General features: G+C 36.9%; 1 protein-coding gene across 5 annotated transcripts in view; it reads right to left on the reverse strand.

Annotated features, from left to right (window-relative positions):
• Nucleotides 1-26,607, reverse strand: part of BMPR1B (bone morphogenetic protein receptor type 1B) — a 423,394-nt gene that overhangs the window by 221,476 nt on the left and 175,311 nt on the right. Inside the window, exon 2 of one of the 5 annotated variants that reach the window (XM_065907199.1) lies at nt 2,136-2,261. The exons of the other annotated variants lie outside the window; for them this stretch is intronic. The gene's annotated coding sequence lies outside the window, so the exon portion shown is untranslated. The remainder of the gene's footprint in view (nt 1-2,135; nt 2,262-26,607) is intronic. 5 annotated transcript variants of the gene reach the window in all.

Below are 26,607 nucleotides of genomic sequence, written 5' to 3' on the forward strand. Positions count from 1 at the left end.
GGTGGAAGATGCATGAGGGGTACAGAACTTCACCAACCATCGGTCCACCTACTCCTCAGTTTCCCTCAGACACCCCTCGGAAAGCTAGAGTCCTGAGGGACATGATTTGAAAACAGGTTAAGCAGATCCTGCCCTTGCAATCACCAGGTTAATATTCACAGTGTTGACTATTCTAAAAGTCCATGACACATATTAATTAAAAGTTTAAAAATCAGAAGAGGTAACTAATTTTTTCAACAATATTTTACTCCATTGTTATGAAGAAAATTATGTTACAACGGCATTTGTAAATCTTAGAGATCATAAAAGTAACAGCCCCAAGTTTTTAAAGATGCATGATATCCTTTTAAATTGCTTTAGAGGGAAAAAACAATATGTTTCTTTTAATTAGTTAATCAACTATAAAGCATAAAGTCATGTAAAATCTTGTTAGATAATAGAAATTATTGTAGTAGGCTCAGAAAGGAAAAGAAAAATAACCTATGTTCTTCATATTTCCTAACCAGGCAAATAAGATGTCTAGAAACTTAATACAACCTGTCTCACTTTTGTTGAGCCCTCATAAAACTGACAAAACAAAAGACAAAGTAAAGTTTTACAGAGTCAATAAAAATGTTTCATAAAGTACTCTGAATACCTTAAGTGTTACAATAAGACCTCATTTCAAAGAAACATGGTTGAATGTCATGAAAATTAGTTTAATTCTATTATATATCCTCAAGAGACGGTCCCCTGAGAGATTAGCATTTAATGACTTTCTACTTAAAAACATTACATTTAATAGCTCATACCACACTACATTGTAATTGTTTGTTGATGGCTTTTTAAAATTATTTGTACTTGTAAAACTCCTCACCACACAATGAGGTACTTGAGAACAGAATGTAGGTTTTATTGATCTTAGTGTGGTTACTCATTAATTCAATGCTCATTGTGTATCTATTAGTCATATGCTAAATACTTACAGTAAGTATATATGGAAAAAAGCCAAAGGTCCCTATCTATCAATATTAAAAGGAAAGTTAAGAAAGAAAAAGAAAACAAATGATTGCAATACATTGTCTTAAACACTGTCCCACAGGAACATAAAGAAGTGACAGAGGCCTCACCTGGAATATCAGGGAACAGGCCAGGTCTGAGCTACAGTGGGACAAGTTCTGAAGGTTACGGGGAGTTAACCACAGAATATGTGATGAAATACGAGGTCTGAAGTTTTAAGCACACCATATATCAAGACCCTCCTATGTCAAACTGAGGATTTGGTACTTTATTCTAGGAAACCATTTAAGAATATGTTTTAGAAAAGTCACTTTGACTACAATATGGATACTGGAATGGAAGAAGCAAAACTGACTGTAGGGAGACCAATGAAGAGGTGGTTACGATGATTTAGGTGAGAAATGATAAGAGTCCTCAACTAAGGCTGTAGTAATCAAAACAGAGTATGGTTCAGTTTGGTCGCTCAGTCGTGTCCAACTCTTTGCGACCCCATGAACTGCAGCATGCCAGGCTTCCCTGTCCATCACCAACTCCCGGAGTTTACTCAAACTCATGTCCATGGAGTCGGTGATGCCATCCAACCATCTCATCCTCTGTCATCCCCTTCTCCTCCTGCCTTCAATCATTCCCAGCATCAGGGTCTTTTCCAATGAGTCAGTTCTTCACACCAGGTGGCCAAAGTAGTGGAGTTTCAGATTTAGTAACAGTCCTTCCAGTGAATATTCAGGACTGATTTCCTTTAGGATGGACTGGTTGGATCACCTTGCTATCCAAGGGACTCTCAAGAGTCTTCTGAAATACCACCGTTCAAAAGTATCAATTCTTTGGTGCTCAATTTTCTTTAGAGTACACATCCATACATGACTACTGGAAAAGTCATAGCTTTGACTAGATGGACCTTTGCCGGCAAAGTAATGTCTCTGCTTTTTAATAAGCTGTCTAGGTTAGTCATAGCTTTTCTTCCGAGGAACAAGCATCTTTTAATTTCATCATGATGATGGTTTAGGTGAGAAATGATAGAGTCCTCAACTAAGGTTGTAGTAATCAAAACAGAGAATGGTAGACACACATAAGAAGTATTAAAGAAACAGAACAAGCAGAGAGCAAATCTGGTGAGGGCAAAAAACTGAAAATACCTTGGAAACCAATGGTTCACTGGAGGCAAATATTCAAGGAAATCACCTTCTTGACAACTGAGAAAATCCATTCCAACAGGGATCCTTAGAAACTGTACAAGAAGATTTGCTGTGTGCGGAAGAGATCTGTTCTGGGAACAGGAATATGAGTACCAGCAGCATTAGTAATGGCAAATAAAGTCATGAAAGTGTATACAGAGTGAACCAGGAGAGGGCCAGCAAAAAAAGCCTCAGATTAAACTCCTGGGAACAACAAAAAGGGAGACAGAGGAAGTGAAGAAACATGTAAAAGAAACAAAAGCAGCAGCACAGGTGGTGAGAAGTGAGTTAGAGTAAAGAGTCCAGAGTTCTGAGAAGGGAACACCTAAGTGTCAAATGATCCTGCGAGCACTTTCAGCCAAAGGACTAAAAGAGGCCAATAGATTTTGCAACAAAAGAGGTAACTCATGACCTTTGAAAAGATGGTTTCAGCAGTAAGAAAACAGTGATGCAAAAATTATTGAAGAACAAATACAATGTGGGAATAGAAAAAATTGCATAGCTCCTGGAACATATTAAGTGTTCCAACTGTTCCTAATTTACACTCCACTGCATGTCACCCTATCCAAGTTTTTACAATATGCCACAATCCCCCAAAGCAATACCAAACAAATGTTTAATGATGACTTTGTCTACAATTGAAATCTCAGTGGGAAGTAAGAGAAGTGCTCTAGGACACTCCCCGTATTATTTGAGAATCTCTTAAATCATTACCCAAGCCAAGTTTAATGTTTTTCAGTCTAAGGAAGCTGAATGTGAGGAGACACTGGCTTCTGCTGATTTTAAGTGCATGTGTTATGAAAACCATTCAATGAGTTGTGTCATAGGTCATTGCATTTTAATGAATCTTAAGGAAATAAATAAGATCACTCTATCCCTATCTAAAACATTTGGGAAATATAGGATTGTCATTTTATTGGACTTTATTGTGCTTCACAGTTTTTTGTTTTTAACAAATTGAATGTGGCAACGCTGCATTGAGTAAGTCTGTCGGCACCATTTCTCCAGCAGCATTTGCTCACTTCATGTCTCTGTGTCATATTTTTTTAATTGTTGAAATAATTTGTTTGGCCAAAATGTTTGTTTCAGTTTTTCCATAACATCTTACAGAAAAACCTGAACGGTCATTTTGGACAACCCAATATTTCAAGCTTTTTCATTATTATATTCTTTTCATGATCTATGATCAGTGATCTTTGATGCTACTATTCTAATTCATTTGGGGCACCATGAACCATGCCCATATAAGATGGCAAACTTAATCAATGCCATATGTGTTATGAACACTCCAGTAACCGGCCATTCCCCCATCACTCTCTGTCTTTGCATCTCCCTATTCTCTCAGACACAACGGTATTGAAATTAGGCCACTTAGTAACCTTACAATGGCCTCTAGGTGTTTAAGTGAGAGAAAGAGTTTCAAGTCTCTCACTTTAAATCAAAAGCTAAAAATGACTGAGTTTATTGAAGAAGGCATGTTGAAAGCCAACACAGGTGGGAAGCTAGACCTTTTGTGTCAAACAGCTAAGCTGTGAATGCAAGGAGTTCTTGTAGGAAAACTGAAAGTGCTACTCCAGTGAACACACGAATAATAAGGAAACAAAACAGTCATTGCTGGTAGACAAAAATTTTAATGGTCTGGATGGAAGATCAAACCAGACACAACATTTCCTTAAGCCAAAACCTAACCCAGAGCAAGGCCCTAAATCTCTTCAAATCTATGAATCCCAAGGTAAGAAAGCTGCAGAAGAAAAGTTTGAAGCTAGCCGAGGTTAGTTCATGAGGTTTAAGGAAAAAACCCATCTTCATAACAGAAAAATTCAAGGTGAAGCAGCAGGTGCTGATACAGAAGTTGCAGCAAGTTATCCAGATCTAGCTAAGATAATTCATGAAGGTGGCTACACAGAGCAACAAATTTTCAATATTAAGGAAAGAGCCTTCTCCTGAAAGAAGATGCCATCAGTGACTTTGATAGCTAGAGGGAAGTCAATGTCTGGTCAAAGGACATGCTGATTGTCTTGGTAGGAGCTACTGCGTTAAGCTGAAGCCAGTGCTCACTTATTCTGAAAATTCCACCATCTGAAGAATTGTGTGTATGAGCTTAGTCACTCAGTTGTGTCCAATTCTTTGTGACCCCATGGACTATAGCCCCACTAGGCTTCTCTGTCCATGGGGATTCTCCATCCTCATGGATGAGGAGTTGCTCCTTAAGGATGAAAAAGAAAGTAGTTTCTTGAGGTGCAATCTATTCTGGGTGTAGATGCTGTGAAGACTGTTGAAACAACAACAAAAGATTTAGAATACTTCATAAACTTAGTTGACAAAGCAGTGGCAGGGTTTGAGAGGACTGACTTCAATTATTAAATAAGTTCTACTGAAGGTAAACCGCTATCAAATAGCGCTACATCTACGAAAACACTTCATGAAAGGAAGAGTCAATAAAAGGGTAAATTTCATTGTAAAGACTCAGATGATAATCAACATATTTTAACAATACTATATTTTTTAATTAAGCTATATACATTTTTTAGACATAATGCTATTGCATGCTTAACAAACTACATGTACAGTGTAAACATAGCTTTTGTATGCACTGGGAAACCAAAAAATCATGTGACTCGATTTGCTGCAATATTCACTTTACCACAGTAATCTGGAGCTGAACACACAATATTTTTAGAACATGCAAGTATATCAAGTGTAAAATATAAAATACAAACATAGTATCAAACTAAATCATGCTATAGATTCTACATGACTTAAAAGTTCGCAAATCCATTGTTCAATTGATGATTAGTAAGTATTAATGGCAGGACAGGAGGTACTCATTATGAGTTCACTTGTCTCCTTATAACGCCCATGACACATTTCAACTGAGGTATAGGAGCTTTTAAGAATTAAAGAATTGCACGTTATCATTTGTAAATAAAACTGATACATTAAAGTGCTTATAAAGATATAAGTAGGTAAAATATCTGGTGTGAACCAACGCTCAAACAGCAAAACCAAGGACTCTACATTACAAATCTTCCTAAACATGTTTTAATATCTATGGCAAGATGAGAGTAGTGCCTGGCATAGACAAAATGGGTAAAGGAAGTCAGGTGTATGGTGACTAATGGTAGTTAAAACTTATGGTGGTGATCACCTTGTAATGTACACAGATGTTGATTTATAATTCTGTACTCCTGAAACTTATACAACAAAGAAGAAAAAAGTAGTCCTAGTCAGCTGTTTATTTCCATAGCATCTGGCCAAACAATATTCTCCTTTTGTCCTACTGCAGAACATCTAGAAAAAAATTTAGCCCTTTCATTTCATTTGTATGACAACACAGCAAGAGGTGGACCCACCTAGTATTGCCACAGAAGAGTCAATCGGATGTTGGATAGAGGTCTCAAATCCTTGAAACGTTTTTAGTTTACCAAGCTTAAAGGGTAATTGGTCTGTTTATAGCAGCACTTTCAACAATAGCCAAGACATGGAAGCAACCTACATGTCCATCAACAGGTGAATGGAAAAAGATATGGTATATAATATATACAAGAGAATATTACTCAGCCATAATAAAGAATGAAATAATGCCATTTGCAGCAACATGGATAGACCTAGAGATTATCACACTAAAGGAGGTGAATCAGACAGAGAAAGGCAAATTTATCCCTTATATATGGAATCTAAAAAAATAATACAAATGAATGTATTTACAAAACAGAAAAAGACTAAAGACATAGAAACAAACACGGCTATCAAAGGGGAAGGGGGAAGCAATAAATTAGGAATTTACACACAACTACATATAAAAGAGATAACCAACAAGGACCTACTATATAGAACAGAGCATATATATACCCTCAGATATATACTCAGTATCTTGTAATAACCTATCATGAGAAGGAACCTGAAAAATAATATGAATCACTTGGGTGTACAGCAGAAACTAACACATTATAAATCAACTATATTAAAACAGATATTTTAAAAGTGTAATTGGTCTGCCATTATGTACAAGTTTTGGCATATAACTCCAAATCTAAGAAATATACTAAAGAATTTCACACACAAATTAGAATGACTTGCAGAACTAATGTAAAAAAAAAAAATACACATGTATTTAGTCATCAAATGAAGCTTTTTCCTGTTATAGCTGTGAAGTTAAGCACATGTGAAGTCCCTTTTACCTAATTTCTATGTCTTCTCTTCATAAACAGCTCTTTTTTTGACATCGCAATTTCCATTAATAAAATAACCAACATTCCAGAGACAGCCTCAAAACTTTGGGGTTATCCTTCACACCAGTCTTTCTCACCCTCTATATCCAAATATTTGCCAACTACAATGGATTCCACATACTCAATATGTCAGGAATTTGTCCCTTTCTTTCATTGATTCAGCCACCATGAAGTTCACCATTTTACCATCTGTGTAGCTTCCAAAAGTGTTCTAGTTCTTCCTAAGCAGAACCCCAACTGCTCTGCACAAAGCTCTGTTCCATGTGATTTTATTTTCAACCCTGAGTGGTTCCCCTCCACCAAAAAAATTAAGTGAATACCCCTTGGCATTTAAGATCCATTCAATACATGGCAGTTTTCTTCATAGAGAACCTACTTAAGGCTTACTATCCTGAAACTTCATTTCTCCACCATTTCCTAGTCATAGTTCCCTACCTTTACTCATGGCATTTCTGCTCATTGAATGTCCCCTTGTCCCATATCCTCTTCCCAGAAAGACTGCTTGATATTTCAATGATGATCTCAAACACTGGTTAGTTCATAATTTTATTTTTCCCCATCCACCTCTGACCATGCCCTCACAGAACACCTGTGTCTTGTATAGTTTCTATATATGTCCTGAACATTGTTTATTTTTGCTTTTACATTATGCCATTAGTAATCCACTGGCTCCATGAGGGATAGGAAATGTGCCACAGCTATTTCTCATCTAGAGGCACCTAATGGTCTGATCATAGTAACACTGTCAGTATTTGCAGAATTTAGTTGCAAATGTAAATGCATTAATGCAGGTTTGGAAGCAAACCAACTCATCAGAGTGAATGACTGGTCTGTCCACTAGCACTTTTACTGCCCCGTTTCTGGACACTGAGACTGGGACTTGTACTGGTTGAATGCAGTTTCATCCAAGTTTACCAATTATTGTCAGTGAAACTTAAGTTCTTTGGATGAATGGATTATATACAGAAAAACTTGAAGCAAAGAAAGTAAATATCAGGTTAATTTTAAGAGAGGAACTATCTTTTTCAAAGGAACTCCTATCATTCCATCACAAGGAAAATTATCCTTTTACTAAGTGTCAAAATAAACACGCTTTAAATTAAACATATTTTTTAAAAGCTAACACATAATTTGAGGTCATCTGTTTTCTAAACTTTATCTACTAGATTTCCACATTATGAACACTATGCAAAGATACTCTTAACTATTTTTTTAAACTACAAGAAGCAAATGTAGCCATTGCTCACATATACACACAAAACTATAAATCAATATAACACTGTAAGATTCAATGAAAATAGTGACAGCTCTAAAAAAAAAAAAAAAAAGCAACCCAGTGTATAGCCAAATAACTCACGAAACTCAGCATGTATTGCTGACTTTGGACATGATTGCCAAATTTAACAAGGTGTTCTTGAGAGAAACAAAATAAGACAGGTCCCTGGAGCATCCATTCAAAATGGCAGATGCATCTGAACTCCAGAGCAAACTCCTCTAGGCTAATGTTTTGGTTGGCCTGAAAGAAAAATAGTAAAATTTAAATATCTTTAATTTAAGTAATACTTTAGAATATAAGAAAACTCATTGCTAAGGTCAAGTTAGCAAGCATAACAGAAATATGAGAGCAATATTAGGTCTAACTATGTTCAAGTAATTTTTCCTTACAAATAAGACCAAGATAAATTTGGTACAAATTCTGCAAAATCTGAAAAACACCTATTCAGAAGAAAAAGCATTAAAAAGTCCTACAGTGCAATCTGGAGGAGGAATATACCTATTTCTCATGAATAGCATTTCACACAATCATTTATCGTTGAATCACACATATCAAAATTGCCGCTTTCAGGGGAAAAAAAAAAAAAAAAAACAGAAACAAATTAGTGCCTTGCAAGTAATCCTTGCTGCATGAAACTGGATTGCTACAAAGTATCACTCACTAAATTCATATAAAGTGCTGATTGCTGCCTGTCATTGTTCAGTACAATTCAATAGAAGCTAATTCTCACCAATACTCCACTCACTACCAGTGAGCTTTAAAAATCTGCTTAGTTATTCACCTTATTGGAACAGATGGTTAAAGTCCTTATGAATACCCAAACTCCATTAAAATTCCCCTGGTACCATGTCCAAGTTTCAAGCACTTTTGTGCTTTTCCTTACATGTGAATTTCACCTGGACTTACATTATCTTTAAGACATCTGCTGTAAGTTATTTTTCTAATAGTGGGTTAAAATTGTGGGCTGATCGGTGACTATTCTCTAATAATTTTAACTACAGACAACAGTTAAGATAGCTGGCTAAGGTTAGGCAGCCAATCTGTTATTAGGAAAAAAAACACAGCAAAATTAAATGGTTTATATCAGGACATACTGCTTATTTTTGGCATTATTACTTCCTTGCTTCCCTATAGTCATCTGTTGTTTCTTACAGATTAATGGAACTATTAATGGGAAAATAATTCTTCATCATTCTTATGTTCATCTATTTCTCTAAACTTGCATCTCTAAAAAATATTTATTTCTTGGATAAAAATAGAGAGAGCTAATCATATACTGTGAAACTGACTAAAAGTATATGACATTCATGCTATTCTATATGTGGTATTGAAGGAATCCACATTCCTAGAGTTTAGATTTCAGCAAGATAGATCTTTCTTAAATAGGAAAAGGGAAGTTGGCACATTTCTGATCTAACAGATTCAAGCTTCACTACTTGGAAAAAAAGAGAGAAAAAGTGATCCAACAGATACTTTATACAGTCCAATTCAAACTCTGCATTTAATAGATGAGGAAACTAAGTTCTAAATAGACAAGACATTTTTATTTCTAGGAAAGAAAACTGAATCAGGAAGGTCTAGGCAAAACTACAAAAAGTTTACATATATCAATCAAAATTCACTCAGTGGCAGTGACTTATTCAAGCTAACTTACATGTAAAGGAGATTTACTGGTTCTCATAACTGAAAAGTTAAGTAGGATGAGCTTCAGATAAGGCTTGATACAATGCTTCATGAAATAACCAAGAAACCATTTCTCCACTATACCATTTTAGCTCATTATTCAAACACTGGGACAAGAAGTTTCAAAGGCAAAATACTCCCCTTCCCCAAGTTTGCCAAGAAAGAAATCACTATTGTTCTAACATGCTTGAACAAGGCTCTATGATTCAGTTTGACTGAATTGGCTTAGGTCACATACACACCCTGTATCCATCACTAGAGCCAGAAGAACGAAATACACTGATTGTCTTGATCTAAAATGTATGCAGAAAGTAAAGTCAGCTTCTCTAGAAATTCATGGATACTCAGAAGGAAACCATGGATTATTAGTGGGAAAAAAGTTGTCAAATGAATGCCGGGGAGGCAGGAAAAGAATCCATCCTACCAATCAAGCCTGGGACACATTCTGATCCTATCTGAAACTTTGGCTCTGCTCTTTTTAAAAGTCTCTGTTTTGACAGATTATGGAGAGGTAAAAGAAGAGTAAATTTACACTGAAATGAAGCAAAATGCCCCCAAATGTCCCTATTCCAAATTAAGTTTATAGTGGACTAGGTATCCCAATGGACTCTAATACCTTCCTGACTTTTATAGTCTCAAGAAACATAAAGCAAAACAATTATCATTTTTCTCTAATTTACGAGTACAGTAAGTTTTACCTTGAAATACAAGAGCAAGAAGTCACTATACAAGGTAACAGTTCAGGTGATAGGATGATTTCAATAACCCTACAGCTCCAGCTTTACAGTGCTTTCCCAGAAAAAGTGAAGCCAAGCAACTACAGTTGCCAAGGAGGAGTAACACACATATACCAAGTAAATGTTTTAAATGCCTAAAGGCAGGGAGGAAAAGGGAAATTATCTGAAAAGGGAAAAGCAATGTATTCCCAAAGTAAAAGGGAATACCACCATCCCCCGAACCGCGTATGCCAGTCAAGACATCAGACCCTTACACTGGATCCCATGACAATTGGAAAGGGCGGAGTGCTGAAGGCAACCCCATCCCTACCCCCAAGAGTGGTTTACTCATCATGTTGCTTAACGTCATGCTGTAGATTCTCCTAAGACCCTGTCCAAGCCAGACCTTTCAAGAGATTGTGGCCAAAGAGATTTGGAACCCAAATTAGCTTTGAGTTGAAAGATCACCTTATCTAGTATATTCCAGCTGCCTAAGGGCAGGGACAAATACAGCACGGGAAGTTTTATGACCACTCTCTCATCCCACTGTTATCGATATATCTCTAAGAAGAGCATGTCTGTTCTTATCTATGATACAAAATAGCTCAGATAAACTTCTCTTTTTTCATGTTTAAAAGAAAGCTTTTAATGTTAGTTTATTGTGGGTAAAAGCATATAACACAAGATCTACTCTGTTAACAAATTTTAAGTGTAAAACACAGCGGGGCTGACTCTGGGCCCGATGTTGCGCAGCAGACCCCTAGAGCTCATTCACCTTGCTTACCTGAAACATCACAGCTGCTGCTGAGTAACTCCTCATTTCCCCCTCTCCTCAGCCCCTGGCGACCACCATTACACACTATGATTCTATGAATTAGGCTATGTTAGGTATACCCGTTTAAGTGGAGTCATGCATCTGCCTTTCTCTGATTTGATTTTTTCAGTTAATGCAATATCCTCAGGTTCTTCCATGCTGTCACATAAAGCAGAATTTCCTTCTTTAAGGCTGAATAGTGTTACAATATGTATATCCCATATTTTATTTATTCATTCATCTGACCATGGATGTTTAAGTTTTCTCCACATCTTGGCTATTACAAATACTCTTGCAATAAACATGGGAGAGCTTGTATCTTTTAGAGATCCTGACATCAATTCCTTGGATAAACATCCAGAAGTAGGATGCCTGGATCATATAATAGTTCTATTTTTAATTTTTGAGGAGCCTTCTTATTGCTTTCCTTAGTGGCTGCACCATTTACATCCCCACAAACAGTGTGCAAACATTCTAATTTCTCCACATCTTTGCTAATACTTATATCTTTCTAAATAACAGCCATCCTGATAGGTAGGAAGTGATCTCTCATCACGGTTTGGATTTCCTTTCCCTCCATGACTAGTGATACTATTGCTTATATACCTGTTGGACTTGTAGGATCTTATATACCTGTTGGATTTTTAGGTCTTCTTTAGGTAAATGACTATTAAGTTCATAATCCATTTTTCATCAGGTTATTAGTTTTTTTTGGTGTTGAGTTGTAGAAGTTTACTATATATATTTGGAGATTAACTCTATCGGATAAATGGTTTGCAAATATTTTCTCTCATTCTGCAGGCTGCCTTTTTAGTCTATTGTCTGCCTGGCCAAGCAGTGCTCGTAGGCCTAACTTTTTCATTTGCTTTTGCTACCTGTGCTTTCTGTGTGGGTCACATCCATAAAATTATTGCCAAGATTAATGTTATGAAACATTTCCCCTATGTTTCTTCTTGCAGGTATATAGCCTCAAGATTATGTTTTAAGTCTTTAATCTATTCTGAACTGATTTTTGTGTGTGATATGAGAATCCAATTTCACTCTTTCGTACATGGATGTGCAGTTTTTCCCATGCCTTTTCCCATTATTTTTTTAAAGTGAGAAGCCTAGGTTCAAGAAGGTTCAATCAATACTTATCAATATTCAGTCTAAATGTCTGAACCTGAACCCAGGGCTCCAGCGTTCATTCAACAATTACTGTGCATATACTATTAGTAGTTACCTGAGAACAGTCTCTGTAAACCAGACACCAGACACCAGAAATAAAAAAATAAATCAAAATATCAAAACAATCTCTTTAATTTCAATACTTCCTTTCACAAACATAAAACTCTGTAGTACAGTTAACCCTTGAACAGTATGAATCTGAACTGCATGGATCCACTCACACACAGATTTTTTTCAATACATATACAGTTGGTTCTCCCTATCCACAGTCCCTCATCCACAGACACAGAGGGCCAGCTATGAGACTTCAGCACCTAGGGAGTCTGGTATCTGCAGTGGGTCGTTGAACCAACTACCTCTCTTCCCCAGACACTGAGTGAGGACTATACATAATATGCCTGTTGCGTTCATATCCTGACTCTGCTTACTTGCTATGTGACTGGGATATTTTCCTAACTCTCTTAAGACTCAATTTTCTCACCTGGAAATAGGAATGATATAAGGCTACAGATACAGGAGAAGAAGATATATCTATTATACAAAGTGTACTTGGAATTGAGAAAGTATTAAATATATGTTAACTTATAATATTAACTGAAAACAAATCAGAACTTTATCATCATGGACATAAAAAATGCACACAAAGATATCAACAGAACAACTACAGAAAGAGCAAAGTATCTTATGAAGAAAAGCAAGTTGGTTAAAGATGGGTTAATTACAACCAAGGATATTTTGTGTGACTGTAATGGAAAAATGAGTCAATGAAATAGCACTTTAGATGTGAGCTCTACTGGGATGAAAGAATCTTAGGGCAGCACACAGCAGTGTCAATCACGCTATGTAATTTGGCCCCTCAGAATTCAAAATATAGGGAAAATTTTAGCAAAACTGACAGCAGAAATGTTGCCAATAGTTAAAAGATTTCATAATTTGCAGTTTGAATTTAAAAGGACAAATTTAAGCTCATAAAAGCAGCTGTAAAAGATAACTTATCTTTAATAAACAGGGTATGGCTGATTTTATGGGTCATACTACCAAGTTGATTATTATTCAAAATAAACATACAAGGGGTTATCCAGAGAGAATATCTGGCTTTAAAGAGTGATTTTTCACACAGCTGGTAACAGCATGTTGACTAAAGTTATTTTACATAGATAATTATAACATTCAAATTGAAATTAAAATTTTTTAGAGTCACAGTGATAAGGAAATTACCATCAAGGGTTTCTTTCTGTTTCAGGTTCTGCAATCTTATGTCCAACTTTGAAAGGAAAAATGTAACAGTTACATGAATCAGTTCAGTTCAGTTGCTTAGTTGTGTCCGACTCTTTGCGACCCCATGGACTGCAGCACACCAGGCCTCCCTGTCCATCACCAACTCCCAGAGTTTACTCAGACTCATATCCATTGAGTCGGTGATGCCATCCAATAATCTCATCCTCTGTCATCCCCTTCTCCTCCCGCCTTCAGTCTTTCCCTGCATCAGGGTCTTTTCCAATAAGTCAGCTCTTCACAGCAGGTGGCCAAAGTATTGGAGTTTCAGTTTCAACATCAGTCCTTCCGATGAATATTCAGGACTGATCTCCTTTAGGATGGACTGGTTGGATCTCCTTGCTGTCCAAGGGACTCTCAAGAGTCTTCTCCAACACCACAGTTCAAAAGCATCAATATATTAACAGACAACTGAAATTACCTTCTGTAGTTAGCAAACTCTAACTCACTGTGTACTTAACACACTGTTCATTTGTGGTTTGCTCTATAGATTACATTCTGATGGCGGTTGTTTAGTTTCAGTCACTAAGCTGTGTCTGACTCTTAGCGATGCCATAGAGTACATCCATGAGATTTCCCAAGCAAGAATACTGGAGTGGGTTGCCATTCCCTTCTCCAGGGGATCTTCCCCACCCAGGGATCAAACCCAAGTCTTCTGCACTGGTGGGCGGATTCTTTACCACTGAGTCACCAGGGAAGCCCTATAGACATTGATACTGTATTATTAATGGTGTGAGAGAACAGCATACGTATCACACACAGACGCCACACACAAGAAATATCCACAAATTACACGTAAGAAACACTTTTGCCTTTTCATACTGCTCATGGGGTTCTCAAGGCAAGAACGCTGAAGTGACTGCTGCAATCCACGGGGTTGCAAAGAGTCAGACGTGACTGAGAAACTGAACAACATGAGAAACACTAAGAAAAAGAGAATACTTTTTCCATAAATAACTGCTAATTCTAGATTTCTAAAAATATGAGAATCTTTTTTTAATCAGCACATTTCAATTACTGAGAAGAACTCTACTCACTTTTCTCCCTCATCAGCTTCCAACGAGACATTTCAAAATTCACAAAAATCCCAATATGTCATTTCGTTTTAATGCTATCAACCTGCAAAGAGACACTCTGTACTTACCCTCCTACAGAATACAGTATTTCTACTCTAGGCCTTAATGAAGTTTGGCTCAAATGACTGTTCACATGTCAACATTAACCAAGCTAAAAACTCTAAGTTCAAACTGTACATCACAAATGTCCTGTTTCTGTGTCTAGAGGAAAGATAGGCTCAGAATGCCAAGCAGATGCTTGAGATAGAAAAAACACAAGGTGAGGGAGGAAGAGTATTAATTCTGCTACTACAATTTTTCTTTAAAGTGCAGAAAGTACTTCTTTTTAGAGTGGAATACATGTACCTTAATGGTTAATAAAACCATTAAAGGGACAACACCATTAAGGGGGGCAAAAACATACTTCCTTAACCTTTTCGGAGGAAAAAATGATAATGAATCAAAGAACTTTGAACACATTATTCCAAGACTAAATCTTCACAGATAATCGTGATGAGTTAGCTCCCCTTGAAAGAACACATAAAAATATTTAAGTCTGTTGTATTTTTTTAACCACTTTAAGAAAAAACAGCAATTTACCAGTGCCAAACTTTCCAAAGAGCATTAAGATCAATTATGGAGCTATTTGTACTTTGATTTTCTGTCAAAAATGTAATGAAGTGAGTATTCTCTGCAATAGGAGACGCTGTTTAAAATCAGTCACCATTTGGCATGTTTTGTGTCCTGCTTACGCTCCTTGGCAACAACAGTACAGCTAACCAGGACTTTTTTTTTTTTTTAACTGCTCTTTCTGGGTATGTTTGACAACTCCTCACTCCCACAGTCTTTTAACATGGGGCTTCCTCAGTCAGGGATGCAGATCCCACACCGAGCCCATAAAACAATTAGTGGGAGGCCTTGGCATTGCATTCAAAGACCTTTATAAAAAGCCAATGTAGCTGGCTGTGTGAAATCTGACGTGTGGGGAGCCCCCATAAAACTCTTTAATGGAAACTGGGGGCTTCTTCTGGAAAAGGTTGAGAAGCTGGGCCACTGCTGTATAATTAAACCAGCTATTAAACAAGAAACAATAAGCATTTCAATAAAAAATAATCAGAAAGCAATAAAAACGTTAAAACTCTGGGCAATCTTTTACGTTTATAAAAAGTGGAAATAACTAACTGCTCTTCAGAAAGAGGGCTTTCCTTGTGTATGGGCAAAGTGGTTTTGTTTGCTCTCACATTTAGAAGAACCTGTCAGAACGCCTTTTATCTAACAGAGAAAACACAATTAACAACCTTTTTCCTTTTTTCAATGTACCCCACCACATCTGGTTTTGTTTTATGATTATTTTTTTCTTATTGAAATACAAGTGACATAAAACATTGTATTAGTTTTAGATGTGCAACATAATGACTGGATAGATGTACAGATTATGAAATGAGTACCTGGGTTTAGTTAACATCCATCACCGCACATAGTTACACACGGTGTTTTTTCTTGTCATGAGAACTCTTAAGATCTACTCTCTCATCAACTTTAAGATATACAATATGGTACTGTTAACTCTAATCACCATACAGCACAACATATCCCCAGGACTTACAAAACACTGAACTCTCAGATTTAGAGAACAGACTGGTTGGTTGCCAGAGGCAGGGGGGTGGAGGAAATGGGTGAAAGTAGTCAAGGCACCAACCTCCAGTTCCTAAGATAAATAAGTCTGCCACATCTGATTTTAAACTTCATACAAAACTGAGTCTGAAGTCTCCTGGAAATTCTGAATCCAAAAACAGTGAAAACTTGCAAGAACACACTTTTTCTACTACTGGCACAACAACTCAATACAGAGTTTAAAGAATTATTATTATTCTTATACAACTGAAAGACAATCACTTTTAAAGTATAAAGAATATGACAACCAAGTCCCTGTCCCTGCTTTAATTCACCAGCTTTTTTTCTTTTTTATTTATTTTTACTAGTTGGAGGCTAATTACTTTACTATATTGTAGTGGTTTTTGCCACACACTGACATGAATCAGCCATGGATTTTCATGTGTTCCCCATCCCGATCCCCCCTCCCTCCCCATCGGATCCCTCTGGGTCTTCCCAGTGCACCAGCCCTGAGCACTTGTCTCATGCATCCAACCTGGGCAATTCACCAGCTTTTTAAAATGGAAAAAAGATGACTCAAAGTATATCCTAACCTAATAGCACGATCCTAACCATGGTATTAGGGGTGACAGTTTTTGTTAAAGTAACCTAGTTTTATTGGTAATCCCCAGCCCCACACCAAAAGTTGGATGACTGGATCACAGAATTTACCCATTTAACACAGAAAGGACTTATTTTATGATGAAAAGAAAACCCCAACGCACAGAAGAAGGTCTGCTCCTTTTGACCATGGGAGAGTATGGAAAGTAAAGACAGACGGAGAGACAGGAGATCATCACAAAACCAGACTGCATGACCTGAACCTTCTATTCGGGGAAAAGGGCAGGGTGGGGGGAGGCAGGTAAAGGAGTGTCTCTGTTAATACATCCAGTCTGATATAAAACACACAAAGAACATCTCCCTTAGAGATCTGCATCTCAGGCGTAACCTGGGGGAGGCTACAGGCCTCTAAAAACAATGTTCATTAAACTTCGGGTAAAGACCTATTATTTGGTCAAAAGTAGCATTTTAAAAAATTTATTACAATAATATAGAAGATATTTTCTCTTAAGTAGGAAAGGTAAATATTGATTTATGAAACTTTTGTTTCCATGCCACAGTTTTAAATGTATTTATTATAGTTCATAGCCTAATAGTGTGAACGCAAATGCCCTAGGAGAAGAACAAATATCAGTTCAACTGCATATAGTAAATGACATGGGAATATAGATTGGAAGAGGGCAGTGACAGATATACCTAAAGCAATGCTCTGGGTACTCGTGATTTCAGTGTGGCTTGTGAGGGATTCAGAACTTCTCACAGGTCCTCCTGAGAGGTAAAGCCCACTGAGAGGGCTGGTGGGCTGGCAGAGACAGGCTCAGCATGAAGGGTGGCATTATCCGGGATCTTCAAAACTAAATGTAAATAGCTGGGATCATGGACTTTAGTAGTACACACCTACATGTTGATCAAAAGTGCCAGTGAGAACCAGGCACCCCTCAACAGACACATGTATAGATCACAAGAAACCAGGCTCCCAGCAGTGAACTCACCACAACAATGAAGAAAACCCTGACCAGACTGTCACAGGAGACAAGTAGAGATGCATCTTACAGAGTAATACGATAAGAGAAAACAAAAGACTGAGTATTTACACCAAACAGAATCAACAGGAAATGACTTAATTCAGAAGAGGCTAAAAATGATTAACTGACAAGATTATATTTTTAATAACCAGCTACTTGGCAGAGCAAGTTCACGAGGAAATTGAAATCCATTATAGGTAGAAGCTGCACTTTTGTAAATAGGAATGAGTAAAACTACCCTCTTGCTATATCTACCACTTAAAGTGAGGCCACAAGTAAGAATAAAGAACTTAATTTCTAATTAACATGATATAATATGCATATTTGTACAATTTTAATAGCATTGCCTCAATACTTAAGTCTCAGAAAATTAGAGAATAGTAGAATAATATCTTTCGTTCTAGAATAATTTCATTGGAAAAAAAATTCTTTTTTGCTGTTACATGCAGAGTTTGGCAAGATGATCAAGTGACTTTGACATATACACAAACAAGTGGCAACTATGAAGCAATATATATATAATCATGACATGACCTTACACATAGAAAACCTGAACTCCACCAAAGAATATTAGAATAAATTTAGTAAAGTTACAGTATACAAAATCAATATATAGAAGTCTGTTTCTATACACTAATAATAAACCTATCAGAAAAATTAAGGAAACATTCCTATTTATAATTTCATTGAAAAGAATAAAATACCCTGGAAGAAAATTTAACCAAGGAAGTGAAACACCTGTACACTGAAAACTATAACATATTGATAAAAAATTGAAGATGACAGGAAGAAATCGAAAAATGTGTTGTGCTCATGAACTGGAAAAATTAATACTGTTAAAATGTCCATAATACCTAAGGCAATATATAGATTTTAAAAAAATACAACCACAATGCCAACAGCATTTTTTCACAGAAATGAACAAACAACCCTAAATTTGGAGGGAACCACAAAAGACCCCAAAGCCAAAAGCAATACTGGGAAAGAAGAAACAAAACTGGAGGCATCATGTTCCCTGGTTTCAAACTATATTACAAAGCTATATTAATCAAAATAGTATGACACTGGCAGAAAAATGGATCAATGGAACAGAATAGAGAGCCCAGAAATAAGCTGACACAGACATGGTCAATTAATTTACAACAAAGAAATCAAGAATACACAATTGAGAAAAGTCTCTCCAATAAGTGATGTTGGGAAAACCAGACAAATGCAAAAGCGTGGAATCATATACCATACACAAAAGCTAATTCAAAATGGATTAAGGACTTGAATTTAAGTCCTAAAACTATAAAACTCCCAGAAAAAATACAGGTGGTAAGCTCTGTGATATCAGTCTTGGTGACAATTTTTTGCACTTTTCACAGAAATCAAAGGCAATAAAAGCAAAAATAAACAAATGAGACTACATGAAACTAAAGTCATTGCAGAGCAAAGAAAACCATCCACAAAGTGAAATGCCAATCTACTAAATGAGAGAAAATATTTGCAAGTCATATATCTGATAAGGGGTTAATACTCAAAATATAGCGCTTCCTTGGTGGCTCACACCATAAAGAATCTGCCTGCAATGCACAAGATCTGGGTTTGATCTCTGGGTCAGGAAGACACCCTGGGGGAGGGCATGGCAACCCATGCTAGGATTCAGGCCTGGAGAATTCCATGGACAGAGGAGCCTGGCGGGCTCTAGTCCACGGGATCACAGAGAGCTGGATACGACTAAGCAACTAACACTTTGGGGCCTCCCTGGTGGATCAAAAGGAGGAGACCCGGGTTCGATCCCTGCCTGAGTCAGGAAGATCCAACTCAAGCAAAGAAAAAAAAATCTGATTTAAAGTTGGGAAAAGACCTGAAAGGTCATTTTCTCAGAAATGATATACAGATGGCCAAGCTACATAAAAAGAAGCTCAACACTAATCAATAAGCAAATGCAAATCAAAACCATGAGACCTGTTAGAACGGCTGTATCAAAAAGTCAAGAAATAAGTGTTGGAGAAGATGTGAAGGAAAAGGAACACTTGTGTGCACTGCTGGTGGGATATAAATTGGTACAGTCACAATCAAAACCAATATGACGTTTCCTCAAAAAACTAAAAATAGAACTACTGTATGATCTAGCATTTCCACTTCTGGAATTTATCCAAAGAAAACGAAAACACTGGCTTGAAAAGATATGTGCACCTCTGTTCACTGCAACATTATTTACAATAGCCAAGATACGGAAACCACATCTAACTGCCCATTGGCAGACAAATGTATAAAGAAAATGTGGTACACACACACACTTCAGCCATATAAAGAACGAAATCTTGCCATTTCTAACACTATGAATGGACTTTGAGGGCATTAGGCTAAATGAAATAAGTCACACAAAGAGAAACAAATGCATCTCACCTATATAAGGAAGTCTTATATAGGTGGAGGAATAAATACAGAGGAAACAAACTCATAGATACAGAGACCAGATTGGTGCTTGCCAGAGGGGAAAGGGTTGGATGGGACAGGTAAATGGTGTCAAAGGGTACAAGTTTCCATTTATAAGTAAGTAATGGGGATGGAATGTACAATGTGACAACTAGAATTAATAACACTATATTGCATATTTGAAAACTGTTAAGAGTGTAAATCTTACAAGCTCTCATCACAAGAAAAAAATTCTGGTGATGGATGATAGCTAGAATTATTGTGATGATTATTTGCAACACATACAAATATCAAATCATTACATTTTACACCTGAAGCTAATATAATGTTGAATGTCAATTATACATAAATTATTAAAAATGCTAAAATAAAATACTTAATCTGCATTTTTGGAGTGGTAGTGATGGTAGTATGTTAAGTACCAAAAAATGAATCATATAAATGACAACTGAAATTGGTATTTACATTGATACATCCGTATCATTCCTTTTCTTAATATCTTCATTAATTAAATATGTCTTGATTTCAGAAATATTTATTTAAAGAGAGGCAAGAAAAAAATGGAACATTTGTTGAACTGAGCAATTATATCCAAAAACTATTTTTAAATAATTTTAGATTAGCCTGAACTAGAAAGGTTAACTCATGTGTGCTTTTGCAAGCGTGGGGGGAGGTATAAAAACTGGTTCACAGAGAGTAAATCAAAATTGTTTTGATAACTATCTACTTCCCTGAAGTTATTAAAACTTCATTGGGGGTTTTTCATAAAAAGGTTCAAATAACTCATGTTCTTTCCAGGTTGTGGTTTCAGTTAATTATAAAAGGAAGAAAACATGTAAGAGCAGCTAAAAAGTCAATGACAATGAAAAATGAATGGTCAAATACTCAGTTTTATATATTTCAAATCATGGACAGGTGATTTAATTTGCAATAGCATTCATATATTCAAAGTCACAAGTGCAAGATTCAAGGCATTTTTGGTATCTGCCAAGATTGAGGAGTCATATAAGTTTTTTAAATAACAGGGTAAATCATCTTTAATCATTTTCAAAAGACTTTCCACAGCAAATCTTCAAATTTTGAATGATCAAAAGCTCCCTAAGAGATATTATGTTATCATTAGTTTTATTATGTACCATAACAAATACGTATATCATGCATATATTACTACTTAAATATATGTACATTATGAAACACATTTTAATACTTTTAATTCTAACAAGAGAAAGTTTTAGACTGCCTTTGACAAAATGGATTAAATGTTTTCATTATAATTAATTTTTATGGTTTTCTCTGCTTTATTTTGGTCACCCATGCCCATAGACAGTGCCTGAAAATTATCATGACCCCTAAATATTCCTGGTAGCTTGGATCTTCCTTGTAGCTCAGACAGCAAAGAATCTGCCTGCAATGCAGGAGATCCAGGTTCGATCTCTGGGTCGGAAAGATCCTCTGGAGAAGGGATTGGCAGTCCACTCCAGTATTCTTGCCTGGAGAATCCCATGGTCAGAGGAGCCCAGCATGCCACAGTCCATGGCGTCACAAAGAGTTAGACACAACTGAGTGACTAACACTACTACAACTACTAAATATTCCATCTCAAAATTCATTTATTCATACATCTTAAACCATAACCTTTTCTCCTCAAGCCCACTCATCCAACTATATCAACTAAGGCTATTGTCTGACTTCATTGGAACCTCAAGTTCCTTGAATCCTAGTTTTCTCTGAATTCACTATCCTTCTCCCTCCCTCTACATGCTAACCCACAATCAAGCACAAGAGTTCGGTCCACAGCACTCTCATTGTCTCAACTTACGCTTTCTAAGTGAACACATTCTTGCTCACAGCTTCAGTTACCGTATGTCTATGTCCAGCCTAAATCTCTATTCTGTTTCTCAGCCCAGTGTATTCCAATCCAGTATTACAAAAAAAGCTCATTTGCTTCACCCATAAACCTAGTTCCTTTTCAGTGTTCTCTTAGTGAATAAGTTTCATCTCTTCAGTTGTACAAGCAAGAAATCTAGAAGGCACTTAACTATCACCAGATCCTGTTCATTTTACATGGTATTTATCTTTTAAATTTACCCACTTCTCTCCATCTCTAGCCTTGCCCAAACCTAAGCTTTTAATGACCTACCTGCATAAGGTAAACCTCAATAGGTGCCCAAAGCACTGTGTGTATATTTCACACCATTTATCTTGCAATTTTACATTTCATAGTGTGATTATCTGAACAATGTGTAATTTTCCCCTAGACTTGCACAGTTCAATTAGAAAGCCAATATCTGGCACATGTAGCTGTCCAAATTTAAATTAATTAAAATCAAATAAAATTAAGAAGTCGACCCCAAGAAGACATACAGATAGATGGCCAACAGCATATGAAGACATGCTCAATATCATTATGCAATAGGGAAATGCAAATCAAAACCACAATGAAATATCATATCACACAGGTTAGAATGACTATTATCAAACAGATAACAAATAACAAGTGTTGACAGGGTGATGGGGAAAAAGGGAAGCCTCATCCTGTTGGTGGGAATTTAAATTGGTGAAACTATAATGGAAAACAATACGTAGGTTCCTCAAAAAAATAAAAGTATAACTACCAGATGATCTAGCAATTCTACTCCTAGGTATTTACCCAGAGAAAGTGAAACGACTATTTCAGAAAGATATATGCACCCTTATATTCAATGCAATAATGTTTATAATACTCAAGGTATGGAAGCAACCTAAGTGCTCATCTATCATTAGTGGATAAAGAAGATATGACACACACAAACACATATATATGCATGTGTGTATGTATGTATAATAGAATATATTGTATTCTATTATATTCTATTAGTATATATGTATTCTATTTTGTTTTTGTTTTGTTTTTATTTTTTTAAAGAGGTCCCACTTTCATGGTCTGTATTCGCACTGAAAAATCAAGATCAAGCGAGCTTTTGCACTTCTGCTCCACAGGAGGTTTCTGTACTCCCTGAGCTCGCCTTAGTCTATTTTGTAAAAGAGAATGTTTTCTGTTATACACATACACACACAATACATACATATATACATACATACACATAGTAGAATATTACTTAGCCATAAAAAAGGAAACTTTTCCCTTTACAACAACGTGGATGGACCTAGAAAGTATTACACTAAGTGAAATAAGCCAGAAAGACAAATACTATATGATTTCATTTATGTAAAATCTAAAAAGCTAATCAAGTGAACAAATATAACCAAATAGAAACAGTCATCAATAAAAAAGAACAAACAGGTCGTTGCCAGAGAGTAGGGGTTGGGGAGGAGAAAACGGGAGCTTAAGAGGCATTAAACTTTCAGTTTTACAACAAATTTTAGTCACAGATATAAAATGTACAGATTGGGGAAAATAGTTAATAATTATGTAATGTCTTTAGCGACAGAGGACAACTAGACTTAACATGGTGATCTTTTTGTGATATATAGATGCATCAAATCACTATGTTGTGTATCAGGAACTAATACAGTGTTGTAGGTCAATTATACTTCAAAAACAAACTCATAGAAAAAGAGATCACACCTGTGGTTAACAGAGAAAGAGAGGAGGAGTGGGGGATGAAGGCAGTTCAGTTCAGTCGCTCAGTCATGTCTGACTCCTTGCGACTCCATGGACTGCAGCATGCCAGGCCTCCCTGTCCATCACCAACACCCGGAGTTTACCCAAACTCATGTCCACTGACTTGGTGTTAGTCGCTCAGTCGTGCCTGACTCTTTGCAACCCCATGGACTGCAGCTCACTAGGCTCCTCTGTCCATGAGATTTTCCAGGCAATGATACTGGAATGGGTTGTCGTTTCCTTCTCCAGGGGATCTTCCCAACCCAGGGATCAAACCCAGGTCTCCTGCACTGCAGGCAAATTCTTTACTGACTGAGTTACAAGGGAAGCCCAATGCCAGCCAAACATCTCATCCCTCTGTTGTCCCCTTCTCCTCCCACCTTCAATCTTTCCCAGCATCAGGGTCTTTTTCAATGAGTCGGTTCTTACTAGCAAGTGGCCCAAGTATTGGAGTTTCAGCTTCAGCATCAGTCCTTCCAATGAATATTCAGGACTGATTTCCTTTAGGATTGACTGGTTTGATCTCCTTGCAGTCCAAGGGAGTCAAGGGTCTTCTCCAACACCACAGCTCAAAAGCATCAATTCTTCGGTGCTCAGCTTTTTTTTTATAGGCCAACTCTCACATCCATACATACAGGACTATTGGAAAAACCAAAGCTTTAACTAGACGTACCTTTGTTAACAAAGTAATATCTCTGCTTTTTAATGTGCTGTCTAGTTTGGTCATAGCTTTCCTTCCAAGGAGCAGGTGTCTTTTAATTTGGTGGCTGCAGCCACCATCTGCAGTGATTTTGGAGCACAAGATATATATAAAAGTTAAGACTAAATCTTGAGAGTTCTCATCACAAACAAAAAAACCCACTTTTTCCTCATTTCTTTAATGTTTTATGAAATGATTGATACTCACTAAACTTATCGAGATAATCATTTCATGATATATATAAGTCAAGTCATTAGGTTGTAAAACTTAAACTTATATAGTGCTGTGTGTCAATTATATCTCAATAACACAAGTGATAAAAAAAGAATTCAATTCCTCAGTTTCACTAGCTACATTTTAAGTGCCTGATGGGCCACATGCAGATAACAGCTATCATAGGGAATACTACAGATGTACAACATTTCCATCTCAATAATTAGCACTACACTAAAATGTAAGCTGCATGAGAGCACTTTGTACCCACCACCCACAACCTGGCACTTATAGAGGGCCTGAAAAAGAGTAGGCTACACACACACACACACACACACACACACACAAACTATTGAGGAATAATGAACACAGGAGAGTGGGACAACAACCAGAAATCATTTGTGCTTCAAATTCATCACACTATGAATCTCATTTACAGCAGCAGTTCCAATCCTTTGGAGAACTAGTGAAAAGAAGTGACTTCTTAAAAGTCAAAATTGGGTTTCCCTGGAGGCGCCATGGTAACGAATCCACCATCCCACACGGTGTGACACAACTACTGAGCCTGTGCTCTCAACCTGAGAACCACAAGCGCTGAGCCCAGGTGCTGCAACTACAGACGCCCTGGAGCCTGCGCTCTGCAACAAAGCCACTGCAGTGAGAAGCCAGTGTACCGCAACTAGAGAGTGGCTCCCATCCGCTACAACTAGAGAAAAGCCTGTGCAGCAACAAAAACCCAGGACAGCCAAAAACAGGCTTAAAACATTGTAAGAGTCAAAATTATCAGCACTGGCAGAAATTCTGAATCTCATTCCAAGGGAGGCATGCTTGTTGTTATTAACCTTAGGACTCATTATCACCTCCTGGATAAGTTTATGTTAACAATGTATTAATAAATCTTACAGCATCTGTCACTGAAATGGAGACGAAAAGCAGAATGCATACTCAATCTCTACTTATAAACTAAATAATGCACGTATATCGTCTACCTGGCAATTATGACCTACTTACTATAACTATACTGTACACTACTATACAACTAAAATTATAGTCAAATAAAACATTAAATCAAACCTTCCCTAGATCCAAGGATTGCGACCTCTGCCAAAAGCAGTATATATGTTTTTAAAAGCATTTTTTTCTGGGAGTTGTAGGAATTTTAAACTTTTAAGAAAAATGGACTTTGAAAATTGCTTGGAAAAGCAAAAAAACTCAGCATACTAAGCACACTTTGGTAGAAAAGTCAAATAAAGTCAGGATGATGTACATGAAATACTAAGTCAAAATTTAACATTTAACTTTAAGACTTAAACTCCCTGAATTTCAGAATCAACACCTACACAGGAAGACATCTGGCTAGTATTAATACTCAAGGTAAAAAAAGAAAAATGCCTGAAGACATATGCAAATCACCTGCAAGGCTTTTTCAAGCTACTTACACTTCCAAAACCCTCTTACTCCCTCATTAATGATTCTAACATACCCTGGTTGTAGAAGTAGTCGAAAGTGAAAGCAAAATGGTAGTCACTCAGTCCTGTCTGACTCTTTGAGACCCCATGGACTGTAGCCTGCCAGGCTCCTCTGTCCATGGAATTCTCTAGGCAAGAATACTGGAGTGGGTTGCCATTTCCTTCTGCAGGAGTTCTTCCTGACCCAGGGATCAAACCTGGGTTTCCTGCATTGCAGACAGATTCTTTACGATCTGAGATACCAAGGAAGTTCAGAGGTCGCTGACTTACCAGCAAACATTTATGCTCATCTTCCGTAGCACTGACTTGTTGAGAAGCAGTGGTCCAGCAGGGGACAATTTTTCCACCTTCTTTTACATTTAGGTGGGGCCTTCTGGCTGCTTTTTACCAATGGACCAGGAACAGAGGTTATGTATGTCACTTCAGGGCTTAAGTAGATACAAAGCTGATACACCTTCTCCATATTCTCTCTTCTCCCAAAGAGAACTTGGATGGGAACACCCATAGCAACTTTAGAAGTTGTATGCTAAAGACAGAGGAATGTCTGTCGGCCTAGATCCCTAAGC

The sequence above is a fragment of the Muntiacus reevesi genome, chromosome 16 (assembly GCF_963930625.1).
Source record: "Muntiacus reevesi chromosome 16, mMunRee1.1, whole genome shotgun sequence".
NCBI lineage: Eukaryota > Metazoa > Chordata > Mammalia > Artiodactyla > Cervidae > Muntiacus > Muntiacus reevesi.